This window comes from Arachis hypogaea, chromosome 14 (genome assembly GCF_003086295.3).
Source record: "Arachis hypogaea cultivar Tifrunner chromosome 14, arahy.Tifrunner.gnm2.J5K5, whole genome shotgun sequence".
In the NCBI taxonomy this organism is placed as follows: Eukaryota; Viridiplantae; Streptophyta; class Magnoliopsida; order Fabales; family Fabaceae; genus Arachis; species Arachis hypogaea.
This window is the reverse complement of record NC_092049.1, coordinates 86195861-86209062: the sequence shown is the minus strand read 5'-3', so window position 1 is coordinate 86209062 and position 13202 is coordinate 86195861. Positions and strand designations below refer to the sequence as shown.

General features: G+C 40.9%; 1 non-coding gene across 1 annotated transcript; it reads left to right on the top strand.

Moving 5' to 3' along the window:
* The first annotated feature begins 11719 nt into the window (after positions 1–11719).
* On the top strand, positions 11720–11826 carry LOC112745075 (small nucleolar RNA R71). The gene has a single exon (XR_003173021.1). It is a non-coding gene; the product is annotated as a small nucleolar RNA R71 (small nucleolar RNA).
* The last annotated feature ends 1376 nt before the right edge of the window (positions 11827–13202 follow it).

Below are 13202 nucleotides of genomic sequence, written 5' to 3'. Positions count from 1 at the left end.
CGGGATGACCAACCTCAGATGAAGGAGCTGAAGAAGTCGGCACAACAGAGGCTTTGGCGACAGGCACAGAAGGAGGTTCAACATCATCGTCATCAGGGACAATCTTGCCGTCCTTTACAACATTGTCCAGGCTGAAGAGAGTAAGGTCAAGCTCGGGGGCAAGACCCGAACTTGTTCCTTCAGGTTCTCATAAACAGCATTTACGCTACCCACAAGGTGACCCTGGAGCTCGGCATAGTCAGCACGGGCAGACTCCAACTCCTCCTTGAGACGCTGATAAACCACTATTTTATGGTTTATCTTGTACTCAATTGAGTGGTTTTTATCAACTCTTTACACACTTATTCATACTATTTGCATGTTTTACATTTTCCTTCCTGGTTTTGAGCTATGATTGAAAACATGCTTCTTTGATCTTATATTTGCTTATTATTAATTACCTTTATTTCCATTTGATGCCGTGATTAGTGTGTTGAGTAGTTTCAGATTTTCTAAGGCAGAATGACTTAAAAGATGGAAAAGGAAACGTACAAAAATGGAAGGAAAGTGCGAAACGGAGTTTTGAAGAAACTGGCATCCACGCGATCGCATGGACGACGCGATCGCGTGCCATGCGCGAAGAAGCAGCGACGCGGCCGCATGACTGACGCGGCCGCGCGACTTAAGCATAGCGCATTCGATGCGGACGCGTGACCGACGTGATCGCGCCACAAGGAAAACTCCAGATGACGCGACTGCGTGACCCACGCGGACGCGTGACAGAGGCCACGTATCAGAATTTACAGAATACGCCCCCAGCGATTTCTGAAACCCTCTTGGCCCAGATCCAGGTGCAGCACACATAGACTAGAGGCTATAAAGTGGGGGAATGCATCCATTCAAAGGGAGCTCGCATTTTTTACTACTTTCCATGATTTAGATTTAGTTTGAGAGAGGTTCTCTCCTCTCTCTCTTAGGATTAGGATTTAGGACTTCTCTTAGTTTTTAAGAGTGACTCTCGATCCAGGTTTTATGTTTCATGTTTTAAGCTTCCCTTTTCACTTTTATTTATTTATTCCAGCACTTGAGTTGATTATTTACTTTATGAATCATTCCATGTTACAGATTGTTATTTGAATTAATGACATTTGGGGTATTTCAGTTATTGATTACTTTCTCTTTAATTTGTGTTACCATTGTTTCCAATCTGAAGATATTCTATTCCAGCAATTTACTTTCTCCCTTTTTGGTCTTGGTTAAGAAATCAGTAACTCAACAGTTATTAAACTCAACATAATTGATAATCGTTATCTTCCTAATTGAACTGAACTTCAATAATCCCAACTTTTTCTTAGGAAATAAATAGGATTCGAAGGTCAAACTAATTAGTCCCTTGACTTTCCTTTACTTTAGTAAATGTTAACTAAGTGGAATTTAGATTCAACTTTCATCATTGCTGAGGGAGATAACCAAGTTGGACTTCCAATTCCTTTTACCTTGCCAGAAGTTTTCTTTACAGTATTTATTTATTTTAATTGCCATTTACTTTACTTGTCATTCAAATCACTTGCTTCTCACCTTCTAAACCCCGATTACAACCCTTATAGCCAATAATAAGAACATACTTCCTTGCAGTTCCTTGAGAAGACGACCCGACGTTTAAATACTCGGTTATCAATTTTAAAAGGGGTTTGTTACTTGTGACAACCAAAACGTTTATACGAAGGGATTTCTGTCGGTTTAGAGACTATATCTACAACGTGACTGTTTTTATGAAATTCTTTACTGGCAAAAATCCCAACGTCAGACGCATTACTACCTATAGGTCGTGACATAGCTCTCCTTGTGCCTCAATACTGTGTCTTCAGCCAACCTCAGAGAAGCTGCCAAAGCAATAGAACTAGCCTTTTCGCCCTCCAACTCCTTCTCCAGCTTGGTCACTTTCATTTGGAGCTCCTCCTTCAAACCCTTCATCCTGTCGAACTGCCGCTTAGCCTCCTCCATAAAGGCCTTGGTAGCATGAAGGGGAAGATCCTGGACAGTTCGGTATATGGCAGCCCCCATATGCGGCATCTTGATACTGCTCCGAGTAATAAAGTTCAAATAGCGAAGAAGAGAGACATCGTAAGTAGGGATGGTACCATAAGGACCGATCTGATGATCTACAAACTCAACCGCATCAAAGTCAGGAGCATCAAGATTAAAAGGCTCAGTTGTTTTTTGTTTTTTCAGAGGAGAAGCACCAGGGATAGCAGTAGAAGCCTGCAAAGGATCAACCAAACGAACCCGGGGAGTGGGGATCATCTTTCTCGGCCCAAGAGAGCTCGGCACGGAGGGCTTTGACTGAACTTGAGAAAACCCTTCCCCGGCCGCTATGGCCAAGATGTTCTGAGCTGCAGTAGCCTTCCTTGCCTTTTTAAAGGCCTTCATGGATTTATTATTTTTAATTATCTCTGCAAACAAACATCACAGCGAGAAACCAAGTTATGAATCAGAAAAGAAAAGAGATAAAACTCGACAAAATAAGCAAAAAACAAAAGAGAAATTGACCACTACCCAGCTCAGCTCGGAGAAGAAAGGGATTTCCCAGGAATTTCTTTGTATCAAGATGGGGAGGCTGTCCCAAATTCTCTTCCAACACAGTCACAAAGGCTTGTTCAGCCTCACCCAACATCTCCCACGTATATTTAGACACTATTACATTCTTTTGCCATTCCAAAGGAAAGGCGGGCTCATCATTCTCATCCAGAAAAAAGGGCCGAGCTCCTTCAACAGCTCGAACCCTGAAAAAGTAATTTTTGAAGTCGCGAAAAGATTCATCAAACATGGAAAAAATCTTCTTTCCTTGGGAAGCTCAAAAAGAAAACCAGGCGGCCTTCTTCTTAACCACCCCGGGCTTTGTCAAAACAAAGAGATAAAAGAAGAGGGACTGTGAAGCAGGAATATCTAGTTCATGACACAGCAACTGAAAGATTTTTATAAAACACGAAGAGTTGGGGTGAAGTTGGGATGGAGCTACATTACAAGACCACAAGAGGTTGGTTTCAAAAGGGGTAAAAGGAAGAGTAACATTCATCTGACTAAAAAAGAAGTTGTATGCGTAGAAAAAGGGGCGCTCTCCAGCAATTCGGGTAGAAAAACAAACCCTTTCCTCAGAAGTGGGAGACACAAGCTCATAGTTCTTTTCATCACTACCATTACTAAAAATCCTATGAAATTGCCTAAGCTGCTGACAAAACTCAGAATCAACCAATAAAACACATAGAAGAACCATGGAATCCACCCAATCAGCCATGCCCTCAGGGACTTGGGAAGATGTCTCAATAATATTTTTGCAAGAAGATATAAGGTCAACTAGTCCTACAACAAGAAAGAAGAAAATAGATTACTAACCCAAATATCTCGGACAAAGTCAAAATCAACTCACAGCAGAGCACAACTCAAGCATACAAACAAGTGTAAAGGAAAACCCCAAGACAAGATCCAGGGGCATCCTTTGGAGGCAGTAACAGAATAAGGGCTCAAGAAAAAACAAAAAAATCCATGAGATTAACATCCCAACAAAAAACTCTCAGCAAAGAAAAGCCCCTTTTCCAAAAAGCAACATCCCGAGAAGAAAAGAAAGTCATTACCCTAGAAAGCTACAAATCAAATAAAGTCGTCAAAATAACTACCTTCCAAATTCACAGTCTCAGCTTATCAGCAACCAAAACTACCAAGCAGCAAAACGTATCAAGAAGAAGTCATCAAAGACGCCACCTTTTTCAGAGAAATAGATCCCCCCAAACAAGCAAACGACAAAAAATCAAAACGAGCCACCAGAGAAATCGTTACTTTCTACAAATGTTCATAAGCAAAATTACTGTTCATATCCAAAGTCATCACAGTTACCAACATGGCAAAAAGACATCAAAGGAACAATCTTTTAAGGAAAGCAAAGGCCTCAGTGACAACATGCATCACAGCAAAATCAAAACTTTACCAAAAACCGAATGCAAGGCGACGAAGGAAGTAAAAAAGCGGAAAGAAGAACCAACCTGGAAAAAGTAGAAAGTTGCGACGAAGTTGAAAATAGAAGATGGAATCAGGAGTCGCCCTTTCACAATAAGGAAAGCACTAATAATCGCCAAGCAACGTCACAGGAAGAAAAGCAAAAACTGCAAACTTCAGGTGAAAACGGAAAGAGAGAAAGAAAAGGGAAGTTACGGAGAAGAGAAACCGTTTTTCCTGAGTGTGAAATTCAAAATAGAGAGGCTAAGAGAAATGGGTAAATTAAAAACCAATTAATGAGGATATTAAACCCTCGCATATTCCCAAGGCTAAGAGCGCTAAATGCAAAAGCGCGCGCTTCTAAGAAGAAGCAAAAGAAAACGTTCCACATCCAAAAGAAGACTCATCAAGGAGGAAATCGACAGAATGCTCGAGTTCGGCTTCACTAGAAAAAGGTCCGAAGTCCTAAAACTAAGACTCAACCTCAAAGGAAAGACCAAGCTCGAGCAGGGGCACTGTTCATACCCTGGGTCGAGCTGTCCGACCCGGGATGATTAACAACAAAGCGACTAACCTCTTCAGGTCAAACCATTCGACCTCTTCTCAAAGAGCTCGGCTAAATCACCAGGAAAGCCCAAAAAAGGGCCCAAATAGAGGAACACGACCCAAATCCAAAGGCAGCCCAAGCCTACAGAGAGAAGGGCGGTTCCCTTGAAAGATAAGCTGACCTCACCCAAAGATAAAGATAAGATAAAATAACTAACTTATCTTATCTAAAAAGGTCACTCCACGCCATTATAAATACACTGGAACACCCAAGTATAACTCATACTTTGATTCTACTAAAAACCTACTTAATACCCTTGCTAACTTAAGCATCGGAGTCCCTTGCAGGTACTACCACCCTCCGGTGACAAAGGATCAGCAGCATTGTCAGTCCAACAAGTCAGACGCACCAGCTCCGGCCGCCATCCACCAGCCGAACACGTCAGCTCCGACCAGCACAGAAGATCTCGTCCGAGATCGACCTACAGTTTCAGGTAACCCTCGGAATAGAAGTTGTATTGATGTTTTGGAGTTTAATGCAAGAAAGGAATAAGCTAATAGTGTGAATGAAAATCAAGCTATATAAAAGCCTTGGCTAGGGGTAAGAGTTGGACTTCCTATCATCATAATCTTCATCAATTGTGACCACAATTAGTTATTGCTTCACTTAGTTAACCTCTAGTGTGAGGAAAGTCAAGTGAGAGTAATCAATTTGGATTCACAAGTCCTAGTCTAACCCTAGGGAAGTCTAGCTTTAGTGACATGCAAATCAATTAGCAATCTCCAATTGATAATCAACAAAAGACATTGATGATTCAAGTGTCTCTAATACCTTAACCCCCAAGCCAAGAATGAAAAGTCTACTCCATAGCTAAAGTTGGCATTTTCTCAAACACTTGGAGAGCAAGGATGAGAGACATTGTAAAATTGAGAATAAACTTGCAATTAAAGATATCCACTACTGATGCATGGAAACTTGTCCTTTAACAAATCTCCCTCGGCAAGTATACCGAATTATCGTCAAGTAAAAACTCACAATAGAGTGAGGTCGAATCCCACAGGGATTGATTGGTCAAGCAACTTTAATTGGAAGAAGGTTCTAGTTGAGCTAAGCAGAAATTGGGTTGAGAATTGCAGGAAATTAAATGGCGGAAAAGTAAATTACAGAAAATAAATGACAGAAGGTAAATTGCAGAATCTTAAATGGGGAAGGGGAGTTTAGCATGAAAGTAAATAGCAGAAAGTAAAGAGAATAGGTAAGATCAGAAACGGGGAGTTCATTGGGCTTAGGAGATGTTGCATTCTCCGGATCAAGTTCATTTTCATCTCTTCCTCAATCAATGCATTCATTGATCTCCTTGGCAATCTTAAGTGATTGAATTCCAATTCCTTGGTAATTCAATCTCTCAAATCAGATCAATAGCCAATTCCTTGGTCTAATTGCTCATGAGAAGAGATGAAGTGTGGTCACTGATTATACCACATGTATTTCCAAATCAAAGTATTGGGAGAATTATATGTCACCATATCCGCCCAAACCCCAATTTGGTCCTACATGAGAAAGCAATTCTAGCATGATCTCTTCATTCCTCTTCCAAGGTTCAGAAGAGATCCAAGTATGAATAGCTTCTTTTCCAAGATAACTATTCAATTGGATGAAGATTGAAAGCTTTCTAGTAAAATCAAGAGAAAAGAGAGAAGAAGGATAATGAAAACTATTATTGATCCATCAAATTACAACAGAGCTCCATAACCCAATGAAAGGGGTTTAGTTGTTCACAGCTCTGGGAATGAAAAGCATAGATGGAGAGTACATTCTCAGAATTAAACTAAAAGTTGCAGAGAAAGTAAAATACAGAGAGTAATTCTAATAATGCCAAAAAGCTCTTCCCTTTTTCTAATTCAAAACTACCCCTATATATACTACTCTTCTGATCTTCTAGTTGGTTCTTCAAGTCTTGGATATGGGCCTTTGGATCTTGAGTTTTAAGCAGTTATCCTCTTCAGTGGGCTTAGCTTTACTTACAGAGAGAAAGTGTGAAGCAGGCAGGGACTTTATCTTAGGACGTTAGTGGCGTTAACGTTAAGTAAAAGTGTGGGTTCGAGAACGTTAGCGACAATCACCTTTTTCACTAACGTTCCTAACCCAGGGATGATCTACGTTAACTTCAACGTTAGTGGCACCAACGTGACTACTAACGTTGCCTCTTGGTCCTTCGCACACGTTATTGGGACTTACCTTTTCCAATAACGTTGAGAGTCCTCCCTTCCCCCTACATTAGAGTTCACATTAGTGTGGCTAACGTGACCTTTAACGTATGCTTGCCAAATCTTTGAGAACGTTAGTGACACTTACCTTTGTCACTAACGTTCCAAAACGCTCCTACTTCCCACATTAGAGTTCATGTTAACTAGGTTAACGTGGCTTCTAACGTGGTAGTGATAGCCATCTCCAACGTTAGTGACAAAGGTGAGTGTCACTAACGTTGGCTCATCATTCTTTCCTCCATGTTAGCTTCCACGTTAACTAAGTTAACGTGGGAGTTAACGTTGCTCATAGTGGCTCATTCCAACGTTAGTGACAAAGGTGGGTGTCACTAACATTGGCGATTCTTTGCTCCCTCCACGTTAGAGTCCACGTTAACTAAGTTAACGTGGCAACTAACGTGGCTCAAAATGGCTTAGTCCAATGTTAGTGACAAAGGTGAGTGTCACTAACGTTGGCCATTCTTTTGCTTCCCCACGTTAGAGTCCATGTTAATTGAGTTAACGTGGCTCTTAACGTGGCCAATATTAGCATGGTCCAACGTTAGTGACAAAGGTGAGTGTCACTAACATTGGCTTCCTTTTCTTCTTCCACGTTAATGTAGTTAACGTGGCAATTAACGTGGGCTATGATGGCTTCGAGGACATTATTGGCGATTACTTTTCTCATTAACGTTGCAAGCTAGCTCCCCTTCCACGTTAGAGGTCACGTTAGTTAGACTAACGTGGCTGCTAACGTGGTTCTTCCTTGCTTCCTTTGTCCTGAAATCAAGCAGTAGAGTGCATCAAAGTTCTAGTCCAAGTCATGAGACATGCATCATCCAATTTGTCATTTAATTCATGCATAATTCTCATGAAATCATGTAAAGTGCACAATGTTTGCTTGAATCAAGATGTAAGTGAAATTCTACCCAAAACTTGCTTATTTCCTAAGAAAGTGCATGAAACTACCCTAAAACCATAAAGAAAATGTCAGTGAAACTGGCCAAAATGCCCTAGCATCACAACACCAAACTTAAAAGCTTGCTTGTCCCTAAGCAAGTACTGGAACAAGAGAATGATGAATGGAATGCCAAGAGATATGAGTCATTATTGTGGAAGTCATGTCCTTGGTTTTATGGCGGTTTCATGCATAACAACTTAAGTTCATTCCTTCAATGGCTTTCAGACCTTTATCATGTCCTGGAATACTCACTTGATTGCACCCTATGAGACTTTTATTCATTGATCATTTTGTCTTTCCAAGGTTTATTTCTTCCTTAGGCTAAGTGTTCTGTGAGGGGGCGACTCTTTAAGATAAGCTTTCAGCCAACACTCCCGAACCAATTGGTTCAAGGTGCTAGGTGTTGAAGCACCCCTAAGGACTTACTCCCTCAAGTCTCTCTCCCCCATACATGCACACTACAGGCACATGGTTTGTTATTTTCTTCCCTTGAGGTCTTGGTGTCCAGCACCCCTTTGGGTTACTAAATGTTTTGTAGCAAGGTTGCTCTTGATAGTGGATTTTCAGTTGATAATCCCGGGTTAGTTAACCCAAGTTACCAAGTGATGAAGCACTCCTAAGAACTTATTCATCCAAGCAGATCCTTGGTATAAGAGCACCACAGACACATCCCTCAAGATTCAAGCCCTTGGTGCCTAGCCTTATTTTTTATTAACTTTTCTTTCTTTTTCAACTCTTATTCTTCTTTTCCTTTTTCTTATTAGGATCTTATTATTTAGCTAGTCTCATGGGGTGTGTTTCAAGCATATGATTTAGGACAGATAGTTGCATTCCCACCTTGTTGGTGAACCAACTTAGCTAAGTGATTACTTCACCACAAATCTAAGAACTTACTCCACAAATTGAACTCCACTCTGGTCTTTCATAACATCTCTTTTTATTTTGCTTAAAAAGGACAAGCATACAATAAGTAAGATAGAATTGAAAACAGGCAATTTGACTAGCAATCATAGACCTAAGCAAGGAGAATACTAAAAACAGAATTAAAAATTCTAAACTACCATGGAAGCATGTTCTATTTCATACATGATTTCCCTTATTTAAAACTTGAAAAAGATGGGACAATGAGGGAACTCCACCACCTTTTAATCATGGGGTTGCCCATGCTCTCCCTCTTGCTTGTCCTCTTTGCGTCCACTTGTGCTTCCTTGTATCCTTGCTAGTCTGGCTCTTTTCCAGTCTTCAAGTGCCTTCCTTACTGATTCATGACTCTTCTCCACCCTTTCTTCTTTTAGAGCTTGATGATGCCATGAGTAAGAGTTGATGTGTGAAAGTGTTGAGGGGTTGTGGATAAATGGTGGAATTTGGTTAGGTTTGGATAGGATGTAGCTTGAAAAATTGTACTTCGAGAGTGAGAAGTTTGAAGAAATGGTTGCTGGAATGTGAAGGGAAGTACGGACTAGGAATCACTTATATAGGAAAGTGATGAGTGAATGAAAGGTGTGGATTGATGGGGTGGTTGTGTGATGGACGGATGGGGTTTAGCATGGGATGAGCACAAGGATCATCAACTTTATGATGGTGTTGGTTTAGTTTCCAAGCTTGTTCTTTTTCCAATGTTGCATGGCGAGAATTCCCAATGCAATCCCCTTGGAGACACGTGTACAATCCTCTCCTTTTGTGGTAGCTGAACCCTTCAACTGTCCCATCAATTCTCCTACAAAATAAAAGAAATGTGATTAAAAGAAAACTTGTGGAAAGTGGCAGCAAAATTAAAGAATAACTACTTTTTAAAGTTTTTGTTTCTAACTACTAAGTGCTGTTCATGAGTGCACACCAACTGACTAACTCAACATCCGTGTATGCAACATTGACAACACCAAACTTAGTTTGGTGCCATGTGGTGTAAAAGATTTGTTCAAAGCCCCTAAGAGTGACATGATATGGGTTACATTTATGTTCTCTTAGTGTGCCTTGAACACCAAACTTGTTCCTCACTATATGTTGCACAAAAGGATTCATTCAAGTGCATGTCAAGTTGAGTTGAAATCCCTGAACCTTGCTTTATTAACTACTTTTAAAAGCATGTAAAATATGGGTTGCCTCCCATGAAGCGCTTCTTTAGCGTCACTAGCTTGACGTTCTGCCTTTGTCATGGTGGTTGGTAATGCTTCAGATCTTTCCCTCTTGCAGTAAACCTATATCTATTGGCTTCATCAATGATCTCCACATGTTCTAGGGAGAGAACTTTGTTGATGGTCTCATATGATTCTGGTGGTTTGTGCTTCAATGCTTTTTTCTCCCGCCATTGCTCTGTCATGCTCTGCCCTTAGTTCCTTGCCTTCCTGACTTGCTTCTTGTGAGGGTTTGAAGACGTTGAAGGTTAGTTATTCGTCATGTATCCTCAGTATTAGCTCTCCTCGCTCCACATCTATGAGCGCTCTGGCTGTAGCTAAGAATGGTCTTCCCAATATGATTGGGTGAAGGTGACTTTCTTCCATTTCCAGTATGACAAAGTCTGTGGGAAGGAAGTAGTTCCCAACCTTCACCAGCACGTTTTCAACCACTCCAATTGCTTGTTTTTGAGTTTTGTCCGCCAGCCTGATGACTACGTCTATGGGCATCAGCTCATTGATTTGCAGCCTCTTCATAAGGGATAAAGGCATTAAGTTGATGCTTGCTCCCAGATCACATAGTCCTTTGTCAAACATTGTTTCTCCTATAGCACAGGGGATGTGAAAACTCTCTGGGTCCTTCCTTTTTGTAGGCAGCTCTGGTTGAATGAGAGCACTGCACTCCTTGTTCATCACTATGGTTTGTCCTCCTTTGAGTGAGCTTTTCCTGGTCAGCAGCTCCTTCATATACTTGATGTATGAGGGCATTTGTTTGAGAGCCTTGATGAATAGTATGTTCACATGGAGGGATGCAAATATGTCAAGAAACCTTGAGTATATTCTCTTCTCTACACCACCATTTAGTAATTGGGGAAAGGGTGCATAGAGCCTCAGCAACTCTTTCTGCATAATTGTGGTTTCCTGAGGATTCTCTTCCTGCTTTCCTGCTGATGAATCTTCAGATTGTTCTGATGGTTTGTTCAGCTCTTCCTCAGTCTCCTTATCACTTAAAGTAACCATCTTGCAATCTTCCCATCTAACTTTCTTTGCTTCACCTCTTGGATTTTTCTCTGTGTCACTTGGGAAGCTATCAGTAGGTTTGGGAATCTTCTCAGACAGGTATCCCACTTGAAATTCTAGCTTCTTGATGGTGTCTCCCTGATTCTTGATATTGGCTCGCACCTCCTCTTTGAACACCTTGTTATCTTGAATCTCCTTGCATATGCCTTCAAGTAGAGTCTCAATCCTTGATGGTCTTTCTTCCGATGATGGAGAGTTGATATTGGAGGGATGAGAAGGGTTATTTTGGTTTTGGTAATGATATGGAGAGGTGTTGTTAGGGTGGTATTGATATGATCTCTGTGTGGAATGTTGGTGAGCTGTATTGTTGTTGGGGTTGCGATGTCTCTGATCTTGGCCTTGATCTTGTTGATTTTCCCACCCAAAGTTTGGGTGGTTCCTCCAACCAGGATTATATGTTTTGGAGTATGGGTTATGGTGCTGCCTGGGTGAATTCCCAATGTAGTTGGCTTGTTCCTGATCACCCTCTGCTTCTTCACTTACTCCTTCTTGGGTTGCTGCTGAAGTGGTGATTGCTGCTACTTGATTCCTCTCCATCTTCTTCGTGAAGTTAGCTAATTGCTTGGTAATCATCTTGTTTTGAGCTAGCAGTGCATCCACATTGTTTAACTCCATCACTCCTCTAGTGTTGCCTCTTTCAGAAGCATAGAAGTAGTCATTCTCTGCTACAGTCTCAATGACATCTATGGCTTCTTCAATAGTCTTCTTCTTGTTCAGAGATCCCCTAGATGAGTGGTCTACTGCCTTCTTTGATTCATATGAAAGACCTTCATAGAAAATGTGCAACTGTACCCATTCATTGAACATATCTGGCGGGCATCTTCTTGTCAGGTCCTTAAACCTCTCCCATGCTTCATATAGAGTCTCACCATCTTGCTGCCTAAAGGTTTGTACCTCAGCTCTCAACCTGTTGATCCGTTGAGGAGGATAGAATCTTGCCATGAACTTGTTCACCACATCTTCCCAGGTTGCTAAACTCTCCTTTGGAAAGGATTCCAGCCATTTAGATGCTTTATCCTTGAGCGAGAAGGGAAACAGAAGTAGTCTATAGGTGTCAGGATGAACACCATCCAACTTCACAGTATCGCATATCCTCAGGAAGGTGGTTAGATATTGATTGGGGTCTTCTAGGACACTTCCTCCGAATGAACAATTGTTCTGAACAAGGGTGATGAGCTGTGGCTTTAGTTCAAAGTTGTTGGCATGTATGGTTGGCCTTTGGATGCTACTCCCACAGTTTCCTGGGTTTGGGTTGATGTAAGAACCCAGAACTCTTCTCTCTTGCCTAGCCTGATGCGCTGGACCTTCTCTGCCATGGTTGTGAGCCTTTTCTTCATGATGGTTTTCCATATTCTCATCCACCAATTTAATCATTGTAGATACAAAATCAATCCCCGGCAACGGCGCCATAAACTTAATGCACGGAAACTTGTCCTTTAACAAATCTCCCTCGGCAAGTATACTGAATTGTCGTCAAGTAAAAACTCACAATAGAGTGAGGTCGAATCCCACAGGGATTGATTGGTCAAGCAACTTTAATTGGAAGAAGGTTCTAGTTGAGCTAAGCAGAAATTGGGTTGAGAATTGCAGGAAATTAAATGGCGGGAAAGTAAATTGTAGAAAATAAATGACGGAAGGTAAATTGTAAAATCTTAAATGGGGAAGGGGAGTTTAGCATGAAAGTAAATAGCAGAAATTAAAGAGAATGGGTAAGATCAGAAATGGGGAGTTCATTGGGCTTAGGAGATGTTGCATTCTCTGGATCAAGTTTATTTTCATCTCTTCCTCAATCAATGCATTCATTGATCTTCTTGGCAATCTTAAGTGATTGAATTCCAATTCCTTGGTAATTCAATCTCTCAAATCAGATCAATAGCCAATTCCTTGGTCTAATTGCTCATGAAAAAAGATGAAGTGTGGTCACTGATTATACCACATGTATTTCCAAATCAAAGTATTGGGAGAATTATATGTCACCATATCCGCCCAAACCCCAATTTGGTCCAACATGAGAAAGCAATTCTAGCATGATCTCTTCATTCCTCTTCCAAGGTCCAGAAGAGATCCAAGTATGAATAGCTTCTTTTCCAAGATAACTACTCAATTGGATGAAGATTGAAAGCTTTCTAGTAAAATCAAGAGAAAAGAGAGAAGAAGGATAATGAAAACTATTATTGATCCATCAAATTACAACAGAGCTCCATAACCCAATGAAAAGGGTTTAGTTGTTCATAGCTCTGGGAATGAAAAGCATAGATGGAGAGTACATTCTCAGAATTAAACTA